Genomic DNA, 24,000 nt, shown 5'->3' on the forward strand with positions numbered 1-24,000 from the left:
CTGTGACCGCACAGTTTCTTTCTGTGTTTGAGTGTTCAGTGTGGAAATTGACGGCTGCATTTGCACGACAGACTAGTACCCATGTTGATGTCCGCCATCCTGATTTTACAGTAATGACAGCCCTCCTGTGACCGCACAGTTTCTTTCTGTGTTTGAGTGTTCAGTGTGGAAATTGACGGCTGCATTTGCACGACAGACTAGTACCAATGTTGATGTCCGCCATCCTGATTTTACAGTAATGACAGCCCTCCTGTGACCGCACAGTTTCTTTCTGTGTTTGAGTGTTCAGTGTGGAAATTGACGGCTGCATTTGCACGACAGACTAGTACCCATCTTGATGTCCGCCATCCTGATTTTACAGTAATGACAGCCCTCCTGTGACCGCACAGTTTCTTTCTGTGTTTGAGTGTTCAGTGTGGAAATTGACGGCTGCATTTGCACGACAGACTAGTACCAATGTTGATGTCCGCCATCCTGATTTTACAGTAATGACAGCCCTCCTGTGACCGCACAGTTTCTTTCTGTGTTTGAGTGTTCAGTGTGGAAATTGACGGCTGCATTTGCACGACAGACTAGTACCCATGTTGATGTCCGCCATCCTGATTTTACAGTAATGACAGCCCTCCTGTGACCGCACAGTTTCTTTCTGTGTTTGAGTGTTCAGTGTGGAAATTGACGGCTGCATTTGCACGACAGACTAGTACCAATGTTGATGTCCGCCATCCTGATTTTACAGTAATGACAGCCCTCCTGTGACCGCACAGTTTCTTTCTGTGTTTGAGTGTTCAGTGTGGAAATTGACGGCTGCATTTGCACGACAGACTAGTACCCATGTTGATGTCCGCCATCCTGATTTTACAGTAATGACAGCCCTCCTGTGACCGCACAGTTTCTTTCTGTGTTTGAGTGTTCAGTGTGGAAATTGACGGCTGCATTTGCACGACATACTAGTACCCATGTTGATGTCCGCCATCCTGATTTTACAGTAATGACAGCCCTCCTGTGACCGCACAGTTTCTTTCTGTGTTTGAGTGTTCAGTGTGGAAATTGACGGCTGCATTTGCACGACAGACTAGTACCCATGTTGATGTCCGCCATCCTGATTTTACAGTAATGACAGCCCTCCTGTGACCGCACAGTTTCTTTCTGTGTTTGAGTGTTCAGTGTGGAAATTGACGGCTGCATCTGCACGACAGACTAGTACCCATGTTGATGTCTGCCATCCTGCTTTTACAGTAATGACAGCCCTCCTGTGACCGCACAGTTTCTTTCTGTGTTTGAGTGTTCAGTGTGGAAATTGACGGCTGCATTTGCACGACAGACTAGTACCCATGTTGATGTCCGCCATCCTGATTTTACAGTAATGACAGCCCTCCTGTGACCGCACAGTTTCTTTCTGTGTTTGAGTGTTCAGTGTGGAAATTGACGGCTGCATTTGCACGACAGACTAGTACCCATGTTGATGTCCGCCATCCTGATTTTACAGTAATGACAGCCCTCCTGTGACCGCACAGTTTCTTTCTGTGTTTGAGTGTTCAGTGTGGAAATTGACGGCTGCATCTGCACGACAGACTAGTACCCATGTTGATGTCCGCCATCCTGCTTTTACAGTAATGACAGCCCTCCTGTGACCGCACAGTTTCTTTCTGTGTTTGAGTGTTCAGTGTGGAAATTGACGGCTGCATCTGCACGACAGACTAGTACCCATGTTGATGTCCGCCATCCTGCTTTTACAGTAATGACAGCCCTCCTGTGACCGCACAGTTTCTTTCTGTGTTTGAGTGTTCAGTGTGGAAATTGACGGCTGCATCTGCACGACAGACTAGTACCCATGTTGATGTCCGCCATCCTGCTTTTACAGTAATGACAGCCCTCCTGTGACCGCACAGTTTCTTTCTGTGTTTGAGTGTTCAGTGTGGAAATTGACGGCTGCATTTGCACGACAGACTAGTACCCATGTTGATGTCCGCCATCCTGCTTTTACAGTCATGACAGCCCTCCTGTGGCTTAACAGTTTCTTTCTGTGTTTGAGTGTTCAGTGTGGAAATTGACGGCTGCATTTGCACGACATACTAGTACCCATGTTGATGTCCGCCATCCTGCTTTTACAGTAATGACAGCCCTCCTGTGACCGCACAGTTTCTTTCTGTGTTTGAGTGTTCAGTGTGGAAATTGACGGCTGCATCTGCACGACAGACTAGTACCCATGTTGATGTCCGCCATCCTGCTTTTACAGTCATGACAGCCCTCCTGTGGCTTAACAGTTTCTTTCTGTGTTTGAGTGTTCAGTGTGGAAATTGACGGCTGCATTTGCACGACATACTAGTACCCATGTTGATGTCCGCCATCCTGCTTTTACAGTAATGACAGCCCTCCTGTGACCGCACAGTTTCTTTCTGTGTTTGAGTGTTCAGTGTGGAAATTGACGGCTGCATCTGCACGACAGACTAGTACCCATGTTGATGTCCGCCATCCTGCTTTTACAGTCATGACAGCCCTCCTGTGGCTTAACAGTTTCTTTCTGTGTTTGAGTGTTCAGTGTGGAAATTGACGGCTGCATTTGCACGACATACTAGTACCCATGTTGATGTCCGCCATCCTGCTTTTACAGTAATGACAGCCCTCCTGTGACCGCACAGTTTCTTTCTGTGTTTGAGTGTTCAGTGTGGAAATTGACGGCTGCATCTGCACGACAGACTAGTACCCATGTTGATGTCCGCCATCCTGCTTTTACAGTCATGACAGCCCTCCTGTGGCTTAACAGTTTCTTTCTGTGTTTGAGTGTTCAGTGTGGAAATTGACGGCTGCATTTGCACGACATACTAGTACCCATGTTGATGTCCGCCATCCTGCTTTTACAGTAATGACAGCCCTCCTGTGACCGCACAGTTTCTTTCTGTGTTTGAGTGTTCAGTGTGGAAATTGACGGCTGCATCTGCACGACAGACTAGTACCCATGTTGATGTCCGCCATCCTGCTTTTACAGTAATGACAGCCCTCCTGTGACCGCACAGTTTCTTTCTGTGTTTGAGTGTTCAGTGTGGAAATTGACGGCTGCATTTGCACGACAGACTAGTACCCATATGATGTCCGCCATCCTGCTTTTACAGTCATGACAGCCCTCCTGTGGCTTAACAGTTTCTTTCTGTGTTTGAGTGTTCAGTGTGGAAATTGACGGCTGCATTTGCACGACATACTAGTACCCATGTTGATGTCCGCCATCCTGCTTTTACAGTAATGACTGCCCTCCTGTGACCGCACAGTTTCTTTCTGTGTTTGAGTGTTCAGTGTTCACATCATAATAATACTTATGATTTAGCATAGACAATACATATGTCAGTCTTCAGCATTGTTGCGTTTCAGACCTATCAAATTACTTGTACACTGCATTACGAGGTGGAAAAACAGCATGACAATAACAACCGTCACCTGTGATGTACACATATTTCACAGTACTGGTAATTGTGTTGTGTGATTCTCTTTTCACCAGTACATTTGCACACTGCATGTCCGTCCTTAACAGTTCCTCTTTTTCATGATCCCGTATGTGTTATTGTAAGAAATTGCTTTTCCTACCTCAGGTCACACTCCACGCCCAAATGTACAGCAGTAATATCCACCTCTCAGTGTTGGTACTTCTCGTGCCAGTAAGAATGTCAACAGTACTGCTGCTCTTCGTTCTAAACCGCCCAATAGAATTCCACTCTGCTGCGATATAACATGTCACATGCAATAGAGCTGTGTCTCCAAGCACAATGTAGGAAATATTTATTTTCCCCATTGCATGTGCCATTGGATCCCATTGTGCCCTTCACAACTACACTAACGTGGAAATGCATAACAAGCTTTATTGATTTAATGCAACGAAACTATTCAAAAGCACGAGGTACAGGCACAGCTGTGAGAACACAGTGTGAATCATGGTCACAGGTATGTATTGGCAGTAATCACATCCCAGAAGAATGTTGCTCTGATAAAATCTGTAGCTTCCTTTAACAGGTTTCTTGTGTTTTGCCTCTTGCTGAGGCAGTCTATAAAACCACATCTACTGTTAGCAAATGAGAAATAAGCTTAAAAGCAAGTAGTTGTCACCTTGAATATTTTCCAACGTCACAGTGCATCATAGTCGAGGAAATGTTGGTTGTTGGCATATTTGCACTCCCCTTCTGGTGTGGTGTGCTGGAAACAGTAGAGCACACATTTTAGCTACACATGTAGTTCATATGCTTCCTTATACAATTTTGAGACCTTCACTTCTCTGTGGATAATGTCCTAATACGGCAAGTTTTAGGAGACACAATTTTGCACGCTGCTGGCAGTGGTATATCGACATCCTGACTACATCAGAGGCTGCTTTGCACCCTGCTGTTGTGTTTATATGCTGCTGCGGAGCCTCTAATTTGTGCATACAAATTTGTCGGCACAAAACACTGCTGGAAATATATCCTTGTATATCGCTGCGGGATATTCCCTCCTGTACGCTTGTCGAATAACCAAGTCTGATATCCTAATGGCATGCGTTTTTGTCAAAATTACTCCCAACCGACATATACAGCAGCACCCTGCATTGAACCTTATAAGCATAAGCAGATCTTACCTGTATAAAATTGTGGAAAGGGACATGCTCATAGCGATTTGGCATTCTTGACAAGCAAATCAAGCCTTCAAGGAGATCTAGAGCTTTCTCCATATGGTGCCTTTTCCAGAGTCAGACCTGAAATATCGTTCCTCGGTCATGCACAGGGACATCCAACATATACCGCCAGGTACGCTCAAAATACTATTATTTTGGAACGTTACTCTACTAACACCTCCAAGGCGGGCTACATGTGGCATCCTCCTGTGTAGCTGAAAAGCACATGGAGAGTTAACTGCTCCATAGAGCCCCCTTTTGTGGCCTCCATGTAGTTCAGCAGAAGCATCAAACTTGCGAAATCACACGTATTGTCATTCACAATTACCGAAGCATTATGCACCAGCCCCATACGTCAAACCCACCAACATCACACTACGAGGCGCTACAAAACCAACAGGAATACATACAATATAGTGTAGTGAGGTAAAACAAAGGCACTTACGAGCTGTACCACCGATAATCAGCGTCGTTTTTGTCGCTGGATGTAACAGCTGTGTGCAGCGCCGGCGCCGTACAACCATACACCATCTCCTGTTAGCTTCCATCGCTTCACTTCGCTCACGAGTTCCTTGCACCGTTCTTTTCGCTTAGTTTGTGCAATTTGGACTTGAAAACTAGGCAACATCATCTAGCAAAAACTATTTTTTCAGTTGTTTATCGAAAGGCTCATTCACAGCTGCTCCGCGCTAGACCGACTTTAAACTACCTCCACCCCTAGTCTAAGCCTGTCCTATGTAAATACATGGGAATTAGACCGTCGCTAGACCGCCAGGTTTAACCCGTGTGAACGGCGAACGAAATGAGGCATTCAGGGCAAATATTGATTTCAGTGTGAGAACGTCCGCCTTACGAACACTTCTAGTAGCTTTACAAATCAAAAGTTACCTGAATTTCTCCGAAAAATTTCCGGCGAACTGTAGATTAGGCCTATGCGCTGCGCACACAAACTCCATGGAGGTCGCCATGGGCCTCATAGGCAGACGGGTTAGACCACCGGGGTGGTTGTTCGTGATTGGCGGACGAAAGTCTCACGTGATCAACTTAAACCAAACGTCACTAAACCAGTGGGTCAATAGAACTGGTGAATACGGGCAAAGGGGTTTTGCTCGTTTAAGAGGGCTCTGCTGCCACTTTTCCGAATTTGGCGATCGCCTGTGTTATAACTCCAGCAAAATAGCATTGCACAAGCCACTGATAACCTTCTTTCTTTCGCTCCATGATACAGGGAGTGTCGCCCGTTTTAAAAGGCCTTGCTGCCGCCTTTTCCGAATTTTGTTGTCGCATCTGTTGCAATCACTGTAAAAGAGCATCATAAGCCGTTGATAATATCTATTTGGAGCCATGATTGGTTTCGCCCGTTCTAAAGGGCTCTGCTGCGGTCTTTTACGGATTTTGCGGTCGCCTCCGTTACAATCCCAATGGGAAGGGCAATAGCATAAGCCTTCTCGAATATGCCTTTGGCACCATGATACAAAGGGCTTGCCCGTTTTAGAGGGCTCTGCCGGCGCCTTTTCCAAATTTTGCGGTCACAACTGTTAAAATCCTAGTACAAGGGCCTAGTATAAGTCGTTGATAATGGCTTTGCTATGCAGAATACCCCAGTGAATTTTGTGGTGTATTCCTTGGTTGCCCCTGCCACCATCGGGGTTGTAGAAAGGTTACTTTTTACTTTTCTCAAAGAAGTTGGCAAGTGATGCAATGTTTCAGAAGGAGACAGTGGGTCATTTCTTGCAGGTAGACGTGTAAGCGAATCATGGACTTCTCTATGCGTGCTGCACTTCGAGAAAAATTGGTTGATTACCATGAACAGTGAAATTCAAACGGCTTCGTAACGGATATGTATTTTCATCTATGATGTCTTTTCCTCAGACTTTAGCACCAGTGCTCGTAGGTGTCTGCTGCCGTGTAAATGTTCGGACTGCCGGCGATTTGCCGTGCAGGTTCAGTTTTGTGCCCCGTATCTTGGCAAGTTTTTTTCCTTGCCATATCGTCGCGGCTCTCTCATGCTGAATTCGAACGGAAGGTATCAGCTTTTAGTCCGTTGCGCAACTCGTATCAGCACCGAAGAGGAACGACAATTTCTTCTTTGTCATTGTTGTTGCGGCTGGCACTATCATCAATGCGCATAGAAGACAAGATGCGGTACCCGGCGTGATAAGATGTCTGCGTGATTTCGAGTGGAGCGAGCCATAGGGGGGAATATCTTTATGGATACATATCTATGGGTATATGCATTGGTGGCCAAGCTGTATCAGGAAATCTCATGAATTACAGGGAGGTGGTTGGAAGAATTCAGGGGGAGTGAACATATCCCTGGGGGGTGGGGGTAATGAAACCCCTGTAAAGGACCGCAATTATAGCAAAGTACCTTAGCGTAAACAGCTGAGCGGTATAGTTATTAGGCATTCGCATATACAATTTGTCAATGAAAAACTTCACTTGACACACCAACAGAAACAAATGAGCTTCTTTTCCAAATGAGTCACTGAAAATTTGAAAGACGTTTCAAGTTCTTCATGAACGATTATCCAAACGTTCAGGAGTACTGAAATTGTCGGTTTACACACTGTATTGTTGATTGTGCTTGCATTTTCAACGTGAAAAAGAAAAAAAATCAGGGAAAGAGAAATAATTAAAATTTTTCACACAATGACCCTCGTACAGAACTACTCCATCTCTTTTTTTTTCCCTTTTTTTTTTCTCTACGCCTCTCTGTGCTCCGTATAATTTTTCGCGCATGATATCCAAAGAGGCTGCTGCTATGCTGCAAGCCCATCAACTTAGAGTAATAATTAAGATGATGCCATTCTCTGCACTTGCCTCTACTATTGCTTCTCAATTATCATATTACTTACAGTGTAGGAAGCGAGTTACCTCAGGACAGAAGCCGCCGATATTTCGAACAGAGACTGTTCTTCTTCTGGGCACCGTCCTCATCATTGGCATGGTATTTAAAGGGTTAGGTGTGACGTGTTTAAAGGTTCATGCGAATTGTGGGTCAACATGCCCGGACGCGGAGGGAAGAAAGGTTCCGTACGGGCTTCTACGGCCGGAGTGAATGGCTGCTTTGTTAGAGTGTGGAGGGGATTATGTGAACGTAGTGATCTAGGCCACAGACCGGTTACAGAAAAATGGAAGGTTCACGAACACGTGGACGAAACGGGACAACAGGGAAGAATTGGCAAGCATAGTGAAAGATAAGGAGGTTAGTGGTTACGTGGGGAAAATTCCAGAACGAGCAAACGTTTTTTTTTTAATATTTGTAATACAAAGTTGTGGCATGAAACAAAGAAAGTAGAAAGCAGTGGCCATGCAGAACATAACTGATGATAATGGGGGTAGAAGGGAAAAGCATATTTTATTTGTGAAGTGTTTCCAGGGTGCCTTTTGATTTGTTGATACCGGACGGATGAAGAGCGTTGAACTTGTATATGAGATAAGACTCCCTATCACGTCTGTCACGTGTGGATCTAAACCCGGTTTCTAGAATAGTTTAACGTTGTCAAAATTGTGACCAGGAACGTTAAAGTGTTCGGCGACTGCTTTGGGGAGTTTGTTGGACGTGTCGGTTCTGTGTCCGGTAAGGCGGTTGTTCATTCGTTGGCCGGTTTCACCAATGTATTGCATAGAGCAGTCGCCGCATTCAATGCAGTATATGACATTGGAGCTTGTGCATGTGAATGTGTGGTTAACGGGGTGGGTGTAATTGCTCGCAGTGTTTTTGACGGAGTTAGCGTGTTGAACGTGCTTGCATGTTTTGGAGCGCGGGAGGTTGCAGGGTCGTGTTCCCGTGTACGGGCTGCTCGTTTTGCTGATTTTGGCATTGACCAAGGAGTCTACCAGGTTTTTCGCGCGTCGGTATGTCACCTGTATGGGATTTGTGAATATATTGCTAAGTCGGTCACTGCTTTGGAGGAGAGGCTCGTGCTTCTGTAGAATGGCTTTGATTTGGAAGTGCGTTGGAATATCTTGTGATGAAGCTTATTTGGCATGCGTCAGGATTTTTTCGGTTCTCCAGAACCTCGTCTCGATCGATTGTGAGTGCCTTGCGACGGAATTCGGATAGGAGGGAGTCTGGATAGGCCCTTTGGGCTAGTGTACTGCAGAGTTCGTCGAGCTTCTCAGAGTAATCTGTGTCGTTTGAACAAATTCTGCGTAGTCTTACACTCTGCCCATTAGGAATTCCAACCTTACAGTGACGCGGGTGGTGACTCTTGAAGTGAAGGTATTGTTGTTTGTCAGTTGGCTTTTTGTACAGGGTTGTGATGAGGCTGCCGTTGTTTAGTTATATTGTGGTGTCGAGGAAGTTAATTAGGTGAGTTGACTGTTGCGATGTGAACTTGATGTTGCTATGCGCGGTGTTCAGTAGATCTACGAACTTTTGAAATTCATGTTCCCCGTGTTCCCATATTATCAGTATATCATCGATGTATCGAAGGTACACCGTGGGTTTTAATGAGAGGGCGCTGAGAACTTTGTTTTCTAAGAACCCCATGAAGATATTTGCGTATGTGGGTGCAACAGGTGTGCCCATACTTGTACCGTCTACTTGTAGGTAGTATTCGCCATTGAACTCGAAGTAGTTCAGTTTAAGGACCAAGTCCATTAGAGCGAGTATGGTTTCCGTGTCTTTTCTGGTGTTTGTTGTAGAAAGGGTATTGCAGAGGGCTGTGATTCCGTCGTTGTGTGGGATGTTAGTATACAGTGATGTCACATCCAGCGTGGCTAGTATTGCGTCCCTACCAAACGTACGAGTGTTGTTTATATCTCTGATTATTCTGAGGAGGTGGGGTGTGTCTTGTACATGCGATGGCAGTGTTGTCGGAATATGGTTATGGTCCAGGAATTTCGAGAGTCTTTCTGTTGGTGTGTTGTTATTAGATACAATTGGCCTGCCGGGGATGTCAGCTGTATAGACCACTTTACTGTTTACAATCAAGTAGCGCCACCTGCGCATGCGCGGGGTTGGTGTGGGCAAAACAAGCGTCTCTCCAGCTGTTGCGCTGTGACATGGGCACGTTTTGGAGGTGTGCCGCTTGTATCTACGGCAGTTAATCATTGAATTCACATGATGTCGGATTATTTTAATGCACTGAAGGACCATGACAAGTGTCGCTACAAGGAGAAGTTGCATATTAACGGTGTTCAACACGAAGATCCGTACGCCGTTCACGAAAACGACTGGACGTCAGAGCCGCGCACCATGCCGCCGCCGACGATCACCAGTATCGTCGTTTACTTAATTTTATCTCCAGGTCAGTTTACTGCGGACACTGTACAAGCATACAAGTCATTAGAGGCCTACAATTACTTTACTTCTGGTAAGTTACTTGTTGTTATATGCATTCTGAAACAGCCCAATTTTGGTTGCTTGCGGTCCTCAATTTGCACGCTTTTGCAAAGCAGGTTTCGTAAGGGAGTGTAAAACACGAGAGCCTCGTGGATCTGGAGTCTGTTTTGTGAAAGCTAAGATTGTGCCGTCGCAGAGAGTTACTGGCGATCCCCACAGGGCGTGAGTGTGTTTGAACTCTGCAACGGGCCAAGTACGCGCCGGTCACTGCACATGCAAAGCGGGGTGAGACATGATTTCTGACTGCGTATTATCGTTCACTATGGGTAACGTTCGTCAAAATGGGAAGTGGCGTGTTCCCGTGATTTGATTACCTATGAGTGAAGGTCGTTTTTGTGTTCTACATTTGTTCACAGTTTAACAGAAGTGTGCAGCCACGTAGCTGCCCTTTTGTTCGCCGTCGAGTGCACAAGCCGCAGCCTTGCAGAAGGTGCATCATGTACATCTCTTCCATGTGCCTGGAGCTCAAAAGTTAACAAGAAGGTAGTCATATTTGTTTTCTTATTTAGTTGCACAATGAACTGCATTTTACGTTCTTGCAGTCAACTATGGTACCCCTTGATGAGATGAACCTCAGCAAACCTCTAAAACCAAGGAAATCAATTCCAAAAGAGCCTGACAACACTTCTGAGCTTTATAATCCTGCTGATGCGCACATATTTAAAAGACTGAGAGAGATCAATCCAGCTGCAGTTGTCCTAAGGTCCGTGCCAAAGATGGACCCTGATGATACGGATTCCGCTTCAGAAGATGAAGAGTGCTACACATTTTTGAGGTAGTTAAATTGAATTGAAATCCTTGTGAAGACACGTAATGACCTCAAGCATTGTATGCAAGGCCTCGCGTGTCATTTTCTATTACACTTCATGTGCTCTATTTTCAGGAATGCCGCAAAATCTGGTTCCAGTTGCGAGACACTAATGCACGACCTGTTCGTGCCTATCACTGAAATCGAAAGGATTGAGAAGTCAACTAGGCAGCAGTCTTCAAGCCACCTGTGGAAGGAGGCAAGATACGGAAGAATTACAGCATCCATAATGCATAGGGCAAGTAACTTGCCACATTTAAGTCTCAGTTGACCCGAACAATGTTGCGCATGAAATGTGTAATGCACATAAAACTGAAGAATGAAAATAATGTTTGTGTAATTTAGGTCAAGGCACGAAAGCTAACCACAACTCCTAGAGGTATAGTTGACACAATCCTCCAGAGAGTCCCTGCCATCACCACAAAGCAAATGCAGTGGGGGCAAGACCACGAAATGATTGCAAGAAATGCTTACAAGTCATTCATGGAGACACGCCACAAGGACTTCAAGATCTATGATATTGGGTTTGTCATTGACGCAAAGGTGCGATAGACTGGAGTCTCAACAGCTGACCCAAATTGTTATGCATGAAGCTTGGGCATGAAGTGAAGAGTCCATAACAACAGAATTATTTTTTAACACATAATAGGATTCGTTCATTGGAGTACCCCAGACGGACTTTGGAGTTGCAGCTGCCATGGTGACGGTGTCCTGGAGATTAAGTGTCCGTGGACACTACGCGATGGCAGAACTGATGCATCAGCTGCTAAATTTCTTAATGAGAATTGCATCCTCAGTGAGACTCATAAGTACTATACGCAAGTCCAAACTCAGCTCCATGTCTGTCAGAAAGAAGTAGCTCACTTTGTTGTGTGGAGCCCTGTTGCCCCAAGGGAATTAGATGCAGGTGCTCCCACGTTAAGCCACTCGCATGACCTTCACCGTGTTATCATAAATGTTGTAACAAACAACAAGCCATTCGTGCAAGGCTTGCTTGCTAAAGCACAATATTTCTGGAAAGCATTTGTTTGCATTTGAAAGCATTTGAAAGCATTTCTTGAAAGCATTCCAGAGTTATTGTAAATATAAGTATGTAGATATGTACATAACTTGAGCTTCCTCTTTTTATTCCATGTATGCATATGTCAGTAATTATGTCTAAGCTTTGTAAATAGTTTTCTGCACAACCTTGTAATCGTTGACAATATTCTGCAACATGCGTGTGGGAAAATACATCTTGTGAATTTTGCAAACAGTGTGCAACTTGATGTTAGTACCAAAAGAAGTTAGTCAAGAATGCACTGTATGATCGAAAGAATGCCCAGGATGTGAACTGCTGAGTAGAATGCATGACAGTAAGACCAGAGACGAAAAAATGACAAGGCATAGGCAGACATATACACGCACAGTCTGACATACATGGGTGACACTGGAGACGCAGCAAAAAAATAGTGAAAACACAAAAGAAGCAGGAGTGAACTCCTACATTAGTTTTCTCCTCAGGTTTGTGAGGGAAGCACAGATTACTACTATGTTTGTGGTGTGTGGAAGCAAGCTTATGGGAAGTCGGTCCCTTAGAATGCGATACACCTTCATGCGTCCTATGGCACGCTCCACATGAATGCGCACTCGTGAAATACGGCGTGCCTCTTCTGCCTCTTGGCAGTCCAATTGTGGCTTCCCTCGTGTAAAAGGAGGTACAATCACACATGCCCCCTTTTGAGCAATGTCATCCTTGACGAGGAAACCCCTGTCGGCAAGAACAATATCTCCATCCTCGAGTTTGTCAAGGAATCCTGATTTCAAAATTATCTCCTTGTCTGATGCCCTGCCTGCCCAGCACTTTGACAGAAAACTAATTGCCCCGCGTGGTGTAATTCCTACCAGAAATTTCATCGTATTACAGCCCTTGTAGTTAGAGTACGATTGAGACCGTGTGACAAACCCCAGTGGCCGTTCAATGCGGCACTCTGAACAGTCAATGATCACCCTGCAGGCAGGGTATTTCCTCCGGATGCTGGTGGGCAGGGTCCTGAGCGTGTCGTCCCTTGCTGGCCAAATGATGAACCGTTTCAGGTGTTGGGCAAGAAGAGGGATGTAGGCTGTCATCACCTTGCTCACTGTGCCCGGGAAACGCCAAACCTGTGTCCCAAGTCTTCATTCAGCAGCGCAAGTCTCAACTTCATGAGCACTGCAAACACTGCGTCAGCAACAGTCAGTTGTTGAGGCACATATGCAGCAACAGGTTGCACAAGCTCTACAATGAAGTTGAACAGCAGTAAGTTCTGTAAGCCTGTGTAGAACTGTACCGAGCCATCTGTCAGCTGTGATGCAGAAGGGTTAGTGCTGGTTGCGCGTTGCGTTGCCTCCAGTATTTCCACCTTTTTCAGCAGATGATCGTTCTCGCGTTCCAACTGTGCACATCGCTTCGAAGGCTCCTTATGCAGGGGTTCTGAAAGGAAAAAAAAAAGAAATATTATGAGGAGAACAATCTGAACTTTTAGGTCAATTCACTACACTCAAACTAAATAGAAGCAGCAACAAACTTTCAGACGCTTGATTACATAATGGCATTCAAATAACCTCTGACACACAAGCAAGTACTAAACGTGTTCGTACAATACACTTACCACAGATGAAACATGGTGGCGTGACCAGAATATCTGTTTGTGTGCCTTGATCGGTGCCCAGAGTGCCAGTTGGAACACAGGTCTCACCAACTACTCCCAAGGCATCCCAGAAAGATCCGTCTGCCAAGTCTTCTGATGCACATTCAGCATTTGTTGAGGAGCCTGAAAAGCAAGGTCTATTTAACTACTTCTGCATTTGTAATTGCTGTACTACTACGCTTGTGTAATCATTTGATCACATATAATTTCGAGGTGTGTAACAAATATACAGAAATTATACTGGAGCACAGTCCACTAATTAATTTAAAAATGTAGGAACTTCAGAACAATTAATTAAACCAGCAAAACAGTATGATCCAACTCTGCACTGTTAGTGACACTAATCATCAACCACCACGCACCTTCGTGCTGCTCAACAAGGGCTAGTCGCGAGGTGTGTGACTTTCTGTCTTCACGTGCCTTGGCACGTGCGTAGCGGTTCCCCGCTAGCGCACCGTTGTCCTTCTTAAAGCAGAACTTCGAAGGCACGTAGTCCACATCAAGGGGATCGTTAGATGGACGACCTGCAATTTGACAAACCAGGTTTACACTGTCCGCTTCTGAAGCACACAATACACTTCCAAAAACATCAACTCCATTCGCCTGACATTTACCGCACTGTTCTCTCACATAAGTATTTGCACAAACTGATTTGTGTGTTAACTAATCGATAGAAACTCACACTTTTGAAAATGGCTGCTGCAGACTCTGTCATCTTTCGCTGGTGCCCAGTCTTTTCGTCTTATGGCAGCTATCCAACGCTTTTTTCTCTCCGGGTTGCGTGGAAACTGGTGAAACGTAATCCCGCCACCTTTCTTCCACCGCGATATGCACCCAAAAGCTACACAGCTTTGAGGCATGGTCACTTTCGCCAAAAACTTCGAAGAACGCAATTGAAAACAGCGGTTGTTTTGCCCACACTAACCCGGCGCAGGCCGACAGCAGCGCCGCCGCAAAGGCGTGACGTCACGCGGGTAAACTGGTCTATAGAGCTCGTTGGCGTGTACCTTGTGGATTTTGGGCAGTAAATAGAAACGACCTGCGCCTGTGTTTGATGGGGTGAGATATCTGAGGTCCTCACGTGTGATGAGCTTTCGTTCGTGGAGGTCCTGTATGATATGGGTTATTAGCGCCGTGTACTCCTTTGTTGGGTCATGGTCCAGTTTGAGGTAGTGTTGCGTATTGTTGAGTTGCCTATGAGCTTCAGAAATATATTTAGCTGTGGGCCAGATGACGATACTCCCACCCTTATCTGCGGGCTTGATAATGATATCATCTCTGTCAGCTAGCGCTTTGATGATGTCACGCTGTGTTTTAGTGAGGTTGTGACCACGCGAGCTTTGGGAAATACCGCGAAGGATGTCGTTGCTTACTTGTTTAATGTACAGGTCTAATGCGGGTTCTCGGCCGTGATTTGGTGTCCAGGTTGATGGTAGTCGGAGGTCGTTGTTGTTTTCCTGTGTTGTATGAGCGAAGAATTCTCTAAGGCGTAGCCGTCTCGCAAAGTCTGATATGTCTTTGTGGATTTCGTATTCGTTAACAGAATTGAGAATTGAGTGTAGGGCAGAATGTTAACCCTCTAGAGAGGACTTGTAGTTCGTCCCTGGTTAGTGAGCGTGATATATCTATTACGGTGCTTGCGTCAGCGTTTTCTCGGGGTGGCTCAGCGATGTTGCGGAGAGTTGTGGTTGTGGTGCTGGAAATGATTTGTTCGGCTGCTGCGTGTGTCATGTTAGTGGGTGCGGTATCCGTGTCGTTGTTGGAATTAGGTTTTCCTAGTTTTGAGTGTTCCTTGTTAGCTAGCTCGCGGTTGAGTTGTTGAATGTGTAGTTCGAGAGCGTTTGCCTCCGCGTCGGTGAGACTGATATTGTTCATATGGGCCTGGATCGTAGCGAGTTGCGTGTGGCACTGTTTCTTTAATATTTCTAGAAACGTACGGGCTGTGTTGTTAAGGGCTGATGCCCACTCTAGCTCCAGTTCAGGTGTCAGTTTTCCTAATGCAGAAACTGTTTTAGGGGTGAGGCCTTTAGGTACTGTGTTGTGAGCCAGGTGGTGGGTGTAGATCCGTAGATGATGTAGGTATCGGCTACGTTTCTCCATGAGTTTTCGCATTCGTAGAAAGTTCGTTGACTGCATGGTAGGCTGGTGATTAGATAGTCAACGGTGTTTTCTGCGTGATGTGCGCGTGCGTCGTGTCTGTGGGGTCGGTGGCTGTGGGGTCAGTGGCTGTGGAGGCTCGCTGTGTTCCTCGATGTCATCTGTCTGTGTTTGCGTGCTTGTGGTTTTCCGTGTCACAGTTTGCGTGAACTTTGTGTGTGTGCGGATTGTGTTTGGAGTGTTGTCGTTTGCCGCGTGTGTATGCGTGGGTGCAGTGGTCGCTGTGGTCCCCTTTGATGCCAACGTGTGTTCTGGCGTGTTTGCGGTGCTCAAGCTCCAATGTCATATACTGCATTGAATGCGGCGACTGCTCTATGCAATACATTGGTGAAACCGGCCAACGAATGAACAACCGCCTTACCGGACACAGAACCGACACGTCCAACAAACTCCCCAAAGCAGTCGCCGAACACTTTAACGTTCCTGGTCACAATTTTGACAACATTAAACTATATATTCTAGAAACCAGGTTTAGATCCACACGTGACAGACGTGATAGGGAGACTTATCTCATATACAAGTTCAACGCTCTTCATCCGTCCGGTATCAACAAATCACAAGGCACCCTGGAAACACTTCACAAATAAAATATGCTTTTCCCTTCTACCCCCATTATCATCTGTTATGTTCTGCATGGCCACTGCTTTCTACTTTCTTTATTTCATGCCACAACTTTGTATTACAAATATTTAAATAAAAAAAAACGTTTGCTCGTTCTGGAATTTTCCCCACGTAACCACTAACCTCCTTATCTTTCGCTATGCTTGCCAATTCTTGCCTGTTGTCCCCTTTCGTCCACGTGTTCGTGAACCTTCCATTTTTCTGTAACCGGTCTGTGGCCTAGATCACTACGTTCACATAATCCCCTCCACACTCTAACAAAGCAGCCATTCACTCCGGCCGCCCGTACGGAACCTTTCTTCCCTCCGGGCTGTTGACCCACAATTCGCATGAACCTTTAAACACGTCACACCTAACCCTTTAAATACCATGCCAATGATGAGGACGGTGCCCAGAAGAAGAACAGTCTCTGTTCGAAATATCGGCGGCTTCTGTCCTGAGGCAACTCCCTTCCTACATCTCTACCGGTTCGCTGGATTTCTACCCATCTATATACTTACAGTGTAGTTTATCAAAATGCACGTTCAGACCAAGTCGCTATAACTACTTGTTGAGGTTCATGAGTCACAAGAACTGCTTGAATGTGAATGTACTTCCTAACGTCGGCAGGAGCAGCACTACATCGAGCAAGGGTAAAAACAATTCCTGAAAACCTGGTTTCATTCCGAATTCTTCGTTATTGGTGTGTGTGTGGGGGGGGGGCAGCTTCACTCCATTTAGTGGGCAAGAGACCTCGGGACACAGAATAGCTGACTGCAAGTCGTGCACATGCGGCCCGCGTGTGTGAGAGCCCTGATTACCCTGATCTACGCATTGCTTCATCTTAAGCGATAAATAATGTACTCGAGGGCGCGTAGCACTTGTTTAGCATTATCTCCAAATCTGCTTATGAACAACTTTATTTTTGACGTTGGGGTGTCTAATCGCCACCGGCGATATTCTACCCTGTTCCAGTTTCTACTCCCCTATACAGGCTATACTCAATCCCATGCCAGTCTTCATACCATGGATCCATACAACTGGTTATTGGAGATCTACAATAAACATTGGAGATCAAGTTGAAAGGTATAGGCTGGGATTGCAGGAACGGGTCGCACCATCAAACCGCGTTATTGTTGTTTCGTTTCAAGCTGATCTAAACTCGCTGGTTGCTATGCAATTTATTTTTGGAGCACCTTACATTTTCCACGCATAACTATACTACTGAATACAACAAACATCTGTCGACGTCTGTACGTCGCTCATAGCCGCAGTTACTTCACGGCGCTAGCACGCAATAAAAAAAATGAATACAACAAGATCCGTACGGTGCATCCGATGCACCCTATATTAGTAGTTGTAAGGGACGAATGTCGCCCCGGTATAAATATTTTTTACCCACTGGGTCACGTCACGGAAATGTTTCCTCTCCAGGCGGGGGGCGGCAGACGTGCATTGCCATTCAGAGATGCGATAACACACCACCGAACGAGTTTCAAAATGAACCCCCAGAAAAAAGCTAATTTTGATGTTATTTTGGTTTCGTCACTGATTTTCCTTTCCCACACTTCAGCCAATCGAATTTTCCTACCTGCGGAAGGCAAAATCTGACATGGGACTTTAAGTTAGAAACTGCAACATCTGTTGTAATTGTCTGTTCTTGTGTCGTTGTAAATTGCCGTGTGACCTATCCACCTGCGACTGTACCTCCAAGTATGGGTAAACAGTATTGTAAATACACTAAAATAATTCATTCAGTGCTCTCTACCTCTTCACCGCCTCGTGTGTCGGTGACCTTCTGTATTCCTACCCACTGCTGGAATATACACGCCTTCGATTCTGCTATTTAGTTCTGCTCCAAAATCTCTGGTCCAACGAAATCGCATTTGATCAAATCATTGCCACTCGCTGACGCTACCACTCGCATCGCCATAGCACTCGCAGACGCCAGATTGTCCGTATCTTACATTTCATTTAGTAATAACTCTGGATATAAACCTGATATCGAAGATGTCATCATTTAATTGCGTAGTCTGCATATCCATGCTTAATAGCTATCAGTCCGCGCCGCTCCGCGGCCTATACCTGTTTCCCTTACTAGAGCCTGCGAAGTAGCGTTTGGTCAAATCGTTCATTTTCAAGCGACCAAATAACAAACATAAGACAAGATCACACACAAGTCGCCCTGTTGTTGTTTCGTGTTTGTTCTTTGGTCGCTTTTGGATTTACACCAACCAGCCTAATCTATATACTTCAGACATTTTGCCAAATCGTCGCCCAAGTGGCACTCACTGGCGCCATATTGTCAGTTTCCTCTATTTTAGCTCGTAATAACTCTTGATAACAACTTGATACTGACGGTATCATCATAAAATTACGTAGTCTGTGTGTCGTCTGCGGACCGTAGCTGCTGTCCTTGCTGCACCCTTAGAACTCGCATTTAGTCAATTTGTTGTCCAGAAGGCTATAACAGGCGCCAACCTGCCAATTTCATCCGGCAATCTCCCGTTATCTGGAAAGTCGCATGCTCGTTCCCACAGTTATACATCACGTCTTATTCTTCATCTTATGCGAATGTTCCCGGGCGTGTTATCGGTGTTGTTATCAGGCCGGGGCGCGAAAAGGGAATTGTTCGCCTCACATATGTCCTCCTCTCCCTGCCCAAATCTGTTCCTCCTCACCTACTCACGCACCACCCTGTAAACTTACCTTCTTTGTGTAGTCCTCTGCTATCAGGTCAATGCGGGTTTCAGAGAGGGTGTCCCTGAATGCTGCTCTTGTAAGACAAATATTCAATAAATAAATAATTATTGCCCAGTTTGAGCCAATATTGGGAAAATCCTGGCAATATGTGCCCTGTATTGCCCGTGTACACCCCATATTGACTGAAAATACAGAAAATGATGCGTACCCGTGTTGCACAAATGCCCAAGCAGCACAGTAAGATTGGACGTTGAAGCGTGTGAAATGCCCAATTCAATACGTCGTTCCATACAACAGCTCCCCGCAAATGGTGGACATTGTTCGAAACAGTCAAGGTACGTAGCAATCCCATTGTAACATTCACTAGAACTCGACAACTCAACTTTCCGCTTTCTGGAAGCAGCCGCCATCTTGATTCGCGATGCCAATGCCAATCGGTCGAACCGACTGACAGCGAGCGTGGTCGTATGAGCGAAATCACGCGTCCTACAACTAATGCACATGCGCGACAGTCGGATCGGACGTTTCGTACGGGCTAAAATTTCGCTGGTTCCTCTATTGATAACGGAATTGCGGCAGGTCAAGTACAAAACACAATGTTTGATAGAAAGGGATGGCTCTTCTGTAAAGTTAGGTGCTTTCAAGTTACTGCAAGCAGTGTGAGTTGCTCTGGCGTATGTCCGTCACGGTCACGAAAGTATTTCGCTCCTTTGTACTCTCGGAGGGGGTTGGAAATTTATGGTTCATAGACAGTTGCGATCCCAATGAAGGCTTCTGACGAATGTTTGGCATTGGCAGTTCCGTGGGACTGCCTGCCTAGCATTAGTTGATTCTGCTCTTGGGTTTTAGGGTGAGAGCAGTACTATTTTTTAAATGTGATGTGGGCAAGCTTTCGCTTGTCCCATCTTAGTTGGCAAGACGACTGCCTGTGTCCTTCAGCAAGACGGGCGTAGCAGCCGTTCTTCGTTTTTGGGGCGATGCAGTGTTGTTTTTTTAATCCTATGCAACGTGGATCAATGAGATCTACAGAAATGAAAAAGCAAAAAGCAGAGAGAAGTAATATCAGTGGTGGATATTAAACCAAATAATGCTTTATGATTACACGGACTCCCCGTTGGCGTTATCACATATATATTGGCAATATTGGTGTAAAATGGGCTTGCCCATATCGGTCCAATATTGGACCAATATTGGCCGGCTGCTTGGGATATTACTTATTTCAGAAGCAAAATCTGTAACATTGCAAGGCCAACGGAAATAAATCGAGGTCGGGTGACAAAGGTGTTCTTGGCCAGTGTCTGTTGGATTATCCAAAAAAGTCACAACAAAGCCAATATTCGTCTCATTCTAAACTTTATATACCAGCGGGCCTCACAACAACATCAGGAATACTTCATGGTGAACACATTACACAATATGCTGCATTATGCTCTGATAGTGTGTGTCTCAAAATACATATATGCATATATGTCTACTGTGAGCCACACTGCTCTCGGACCATAATATGATACCATGCCATGTTGCAGCCCGGTGTGAATATGCATTCAACAAGGTATATAAGCCATGCAGTGTGCCCTTATGGCTACCGACGTTGCAATAAACATGACAACGTTTTGACTTGTACTTGCATGTCTGTATCTTTTTCGTAACGAGGCATCTTTAGCTGTAAAAGACACCTTTCTCTGAACTGAGATTTTGACCGTAATGAGACACTTAGGAATTAAAGGATTATTGTCCATCATGAGACATCGGTTGTAATGAGACTTTGGCGTAATCAGATACAATCGCGACCTTCGTTACTGGCAAGATTACCGGCTCGCGTGGCATAGTGGTTAGGATGATCGCTTTCGACGTAGAGACTGGGAGGTGACACGGGTTCAAATTGCAGCACCGGCAGTGCTATCTCAGGTTTCCCTGGGTTTTTCGGCAGACTTTGGAAATGCAATTGTCCGCGGACTATGCAAATGTCCGCACAGATACCCCGGAAGTCGACCCAGGACGCACACTAATCCTCATGTCCCCTCTACTTCCTGCTTTCCTATCTCTATCTGTCCACGTCTGTACGCCGCTCATAGTCACAAATTGCTTCGCAGTAGTAACACAGAATTATAACACAATATATTCGCGGACGGTATCGTTTTTTTTAAGCTTGAGGAGGTGGCGGGGACACAAAGCACAACCGGACAGGTCCCCACTAACTCCTCAAGCTCGAGGAAACAATACCGTCCACGTAGATACAACAACTCGCTTGCCTTTAATGTTCTATTCATCTTTCTATTCCACGACGAACAACAAAATACCTGGAACTCACTCAGTGCGCGTTCATCGGTGCTTTATTCTAGTTAGTAGTATACATTGGATGACAGCAAGCCATCGAGCAGGGCGTGCTATCTACAGGTTTTCCCGCTCATTTTAATCCATTGGTCAATCCAAGCGCTACCTAATTTAATCCAAGCAACACGTGTAAATGTATTCAGTGTGTATTCAGTCATGTCATGATGAGGCTTTCATGATTTTGCCAATGTGTCATGACTGGTCCAACAACCCCTGGATTTTGCAGTGTCATGCGGTGTTTTATCACTGCTTTTTGTCATTATGACATTTCATGATATGTGTCATGAATCAATTTTATGGGACTCTTGCTGCTTCAAACAGTGCCATACAGTTTTTTATAACTACCGACGATCATTATGACATTCCATGACTATTTTCATGTTATGTGCTATGAATCCATTTTATGGGACTACCGCTGCTTCAGACAGGGTCATACAGTAGTTTCTGACTACCAACGGTCAATATGACATTTCATGACTATTTTCATGATATGCGCCATGAATCGATTTTATGGGACTACGGCTGCTTCAAACAGTGTCATACAGTGGTTCATGACTACCGATGGTCAATATGACATTCCTGACTATTTTCGTGATATGCGCCATGAATCGATTTTATGGGACTACCACTGCTTCAAACAGTGTCATACAGTGTTTTATGACCGCCGACGGTCATTATGATGATGATGATGATGATTGGGAGTTTTGTGGCGCAGCGACAACTAGGATCATAATGCGCCAGAACTGTGGTGTTATTTAAAACAAATTTAGTTTAAAAACAGACTGATTTGTTTAAAATCAAAGGAATTAAAAGGAGTTGGTTCGATAGGTGTGTAAGTCACCATATAAAATGCGATAACTAAGATATTACAATTCATTCACGATGCCTACATCTCTTAAAAATAGGAAAACGTCCTCGAAAGGGATGAGAGCTTCATCCCCTAGTAATAATGCGGGGTGAAGGGGGATACAGTACATGTAGAAGATATGGAAATGACGTTGGCGATGTGTCATAAAAGAAGGGCACCTAATGAGCATATGCAAAATGGAAAGGTCGGCGCCACAGTGTGCACACTCAGGTGCTTCCTCTCCTCGCAAAAGGTACCCATGGGTCAAAAGTGTGTGACCCAACCTTAACCGACTTGACAAAATCTCGTGGAGCCGGTTTTTAAATACTTGAACTGGGGCTCCAATTTGAGGTTTAACTGTGTGCAATTTGTTATCTGTTTGGCCAGACCAGAAAGTTTGCCACTTCCTGCTGATGACCCTTCTCAAATCCAGCAGTAGATCAGGAAGAGGGATTTCAAAAGGAGTGGTGTCATGACCATGGGCAGCAAGAGCTGCACGGTCAGCTTTCTCGTTGCCGCTTATACCGACATGGCTGGGTACCCAACAAAGTTTCAAACTGTACCCCTTCTCATGTATGACATTTGCTATGTGCTGCGCACGTCTGACTGAAAGATTTTTGTGTGGCCTGATGTTACAAATGGCATGAATGGAACTTAGTGAGTCTGTGTATATAACAGACGACGTTATCCGTGTTTCTACAGTATGATTTAGTGCAACAATAATCGCATACATTTCTGCGCTGAAAATTGTCAGAACACTGCTCAAAGAATGCGATTTTATACATGTTCCTGAAATCATGGCGTACTCCTGTACTAGTTTTTGAGGCATCCGTGTAAATATCAGTGTGTTCACCGAAGCCTTATTTGAGGACCTCAAATTCTTGCTGTTTTTCCACAGCAGGTCTCTCTTGTTTGTTAAATTTGGTTAATGAAGTGTCATGTGCCAAGGGTGTTCGCCAAGGAGGGAGCATTTGTGGGGACTGTAGCGGGGGTAGATTGTAGCTCCGCGTAAAAGTATAGTGCTCTACATCATGTTGGAGCCGGATACTGTATACAGGTATGGCATTCGGTTTATTCATGAACAGACGTTCGGAATGTGTGCCCTCCACACAGGGCAGCGCAGGGTGCTGAGGGTAACCTTTAATTCTGAGCCCATACGACGCACCGAGATAAAACCGTCGTCTTTCTAGGGACCATTCGTTTGCTTGAACATAAAGACTTTGGACTGGAGACGTTCTGCAGGCTCCAAGGATCAGCCTTAATCCGAGGTGATGCACTGTGTCTAATGCCTTCAAAACTGAGGGACGTGCAGACCCATACACGAAAGATGCATAATCTAGCCTAGCAGTGACAGTGGACATATAAACGCGGTGGAGGGTTTCGCGGTCCGCTCCCCAAGACCTGTGAGAGAGGATTTTAAGCACATTTAAAGATGTTAAGCATTTTCGTTTCAAATCCTTCACATGGGACACGAAGGTAAGCTTTTTGTCAAAAATTAAGCCAAGAAACTTATGTTCATACTGAACACAAATATCCTGTCCTTTCATTTGGAGTGATGGCTCCGGAAAAAGACATCTTGTTCTGGAAAACGGTACGCAAACAGTCTTGGTGGGTGAGAACCTGAACCCGTTTTCAGATGACCATTTGGTTAGCCTGTTGATAGTCAGCTGGAGCTGTCTTTCGCACACAGCAAGGTTAGAAGACGAAACACATATTTGCAGATCGTCTACATACAAGGAATACGAGACGGATGGGGGTATAGCACTGGCAAGTGAATTCATTTTGATTACAAAAAGGGTGACACTGAGGACTGCGCCCTGTGGGACACCATTCTCCTGTACGAAGGGTCTCGATAAAGTAGTGCCCAAATGAATTCTAAACAGCCGACCCTGGAGG

General features: G+C 45.3%; 1 protein-coding gene and 1 pseudogene across 1 annotated transcript in view; one reads left to right on the forward strand and one right to left on the reverse strand.

The window, feature by feature from the left end:
* Window positions 1-24,000, reverse strand: part of LOC135397931 (uncharacterized) — a 265,815-nt gene that overhangs the window by 85,813 nt on the left and 156,002 nt on the right. The window lies entirely within an intron of this gene.
* On the forward strand, window positions 9,708-11,832 carry LOC135397447 (uncharacterized; annotated as a pseudogene).

This window comes from Ornithodoros turicata, chromosome 6 (genome assembly GCF_037126465.1).
Source record: "Ornithodoros turicata isolate Travis chromosome 6, ASM3712646v1, whole genome shotgun sequence".
NCBI lineage: Eukaryota > Metazoa > Arthropoda > Arachnida > Ixodida > Argasidae > Ornithodoros > Ornithodoros turicata.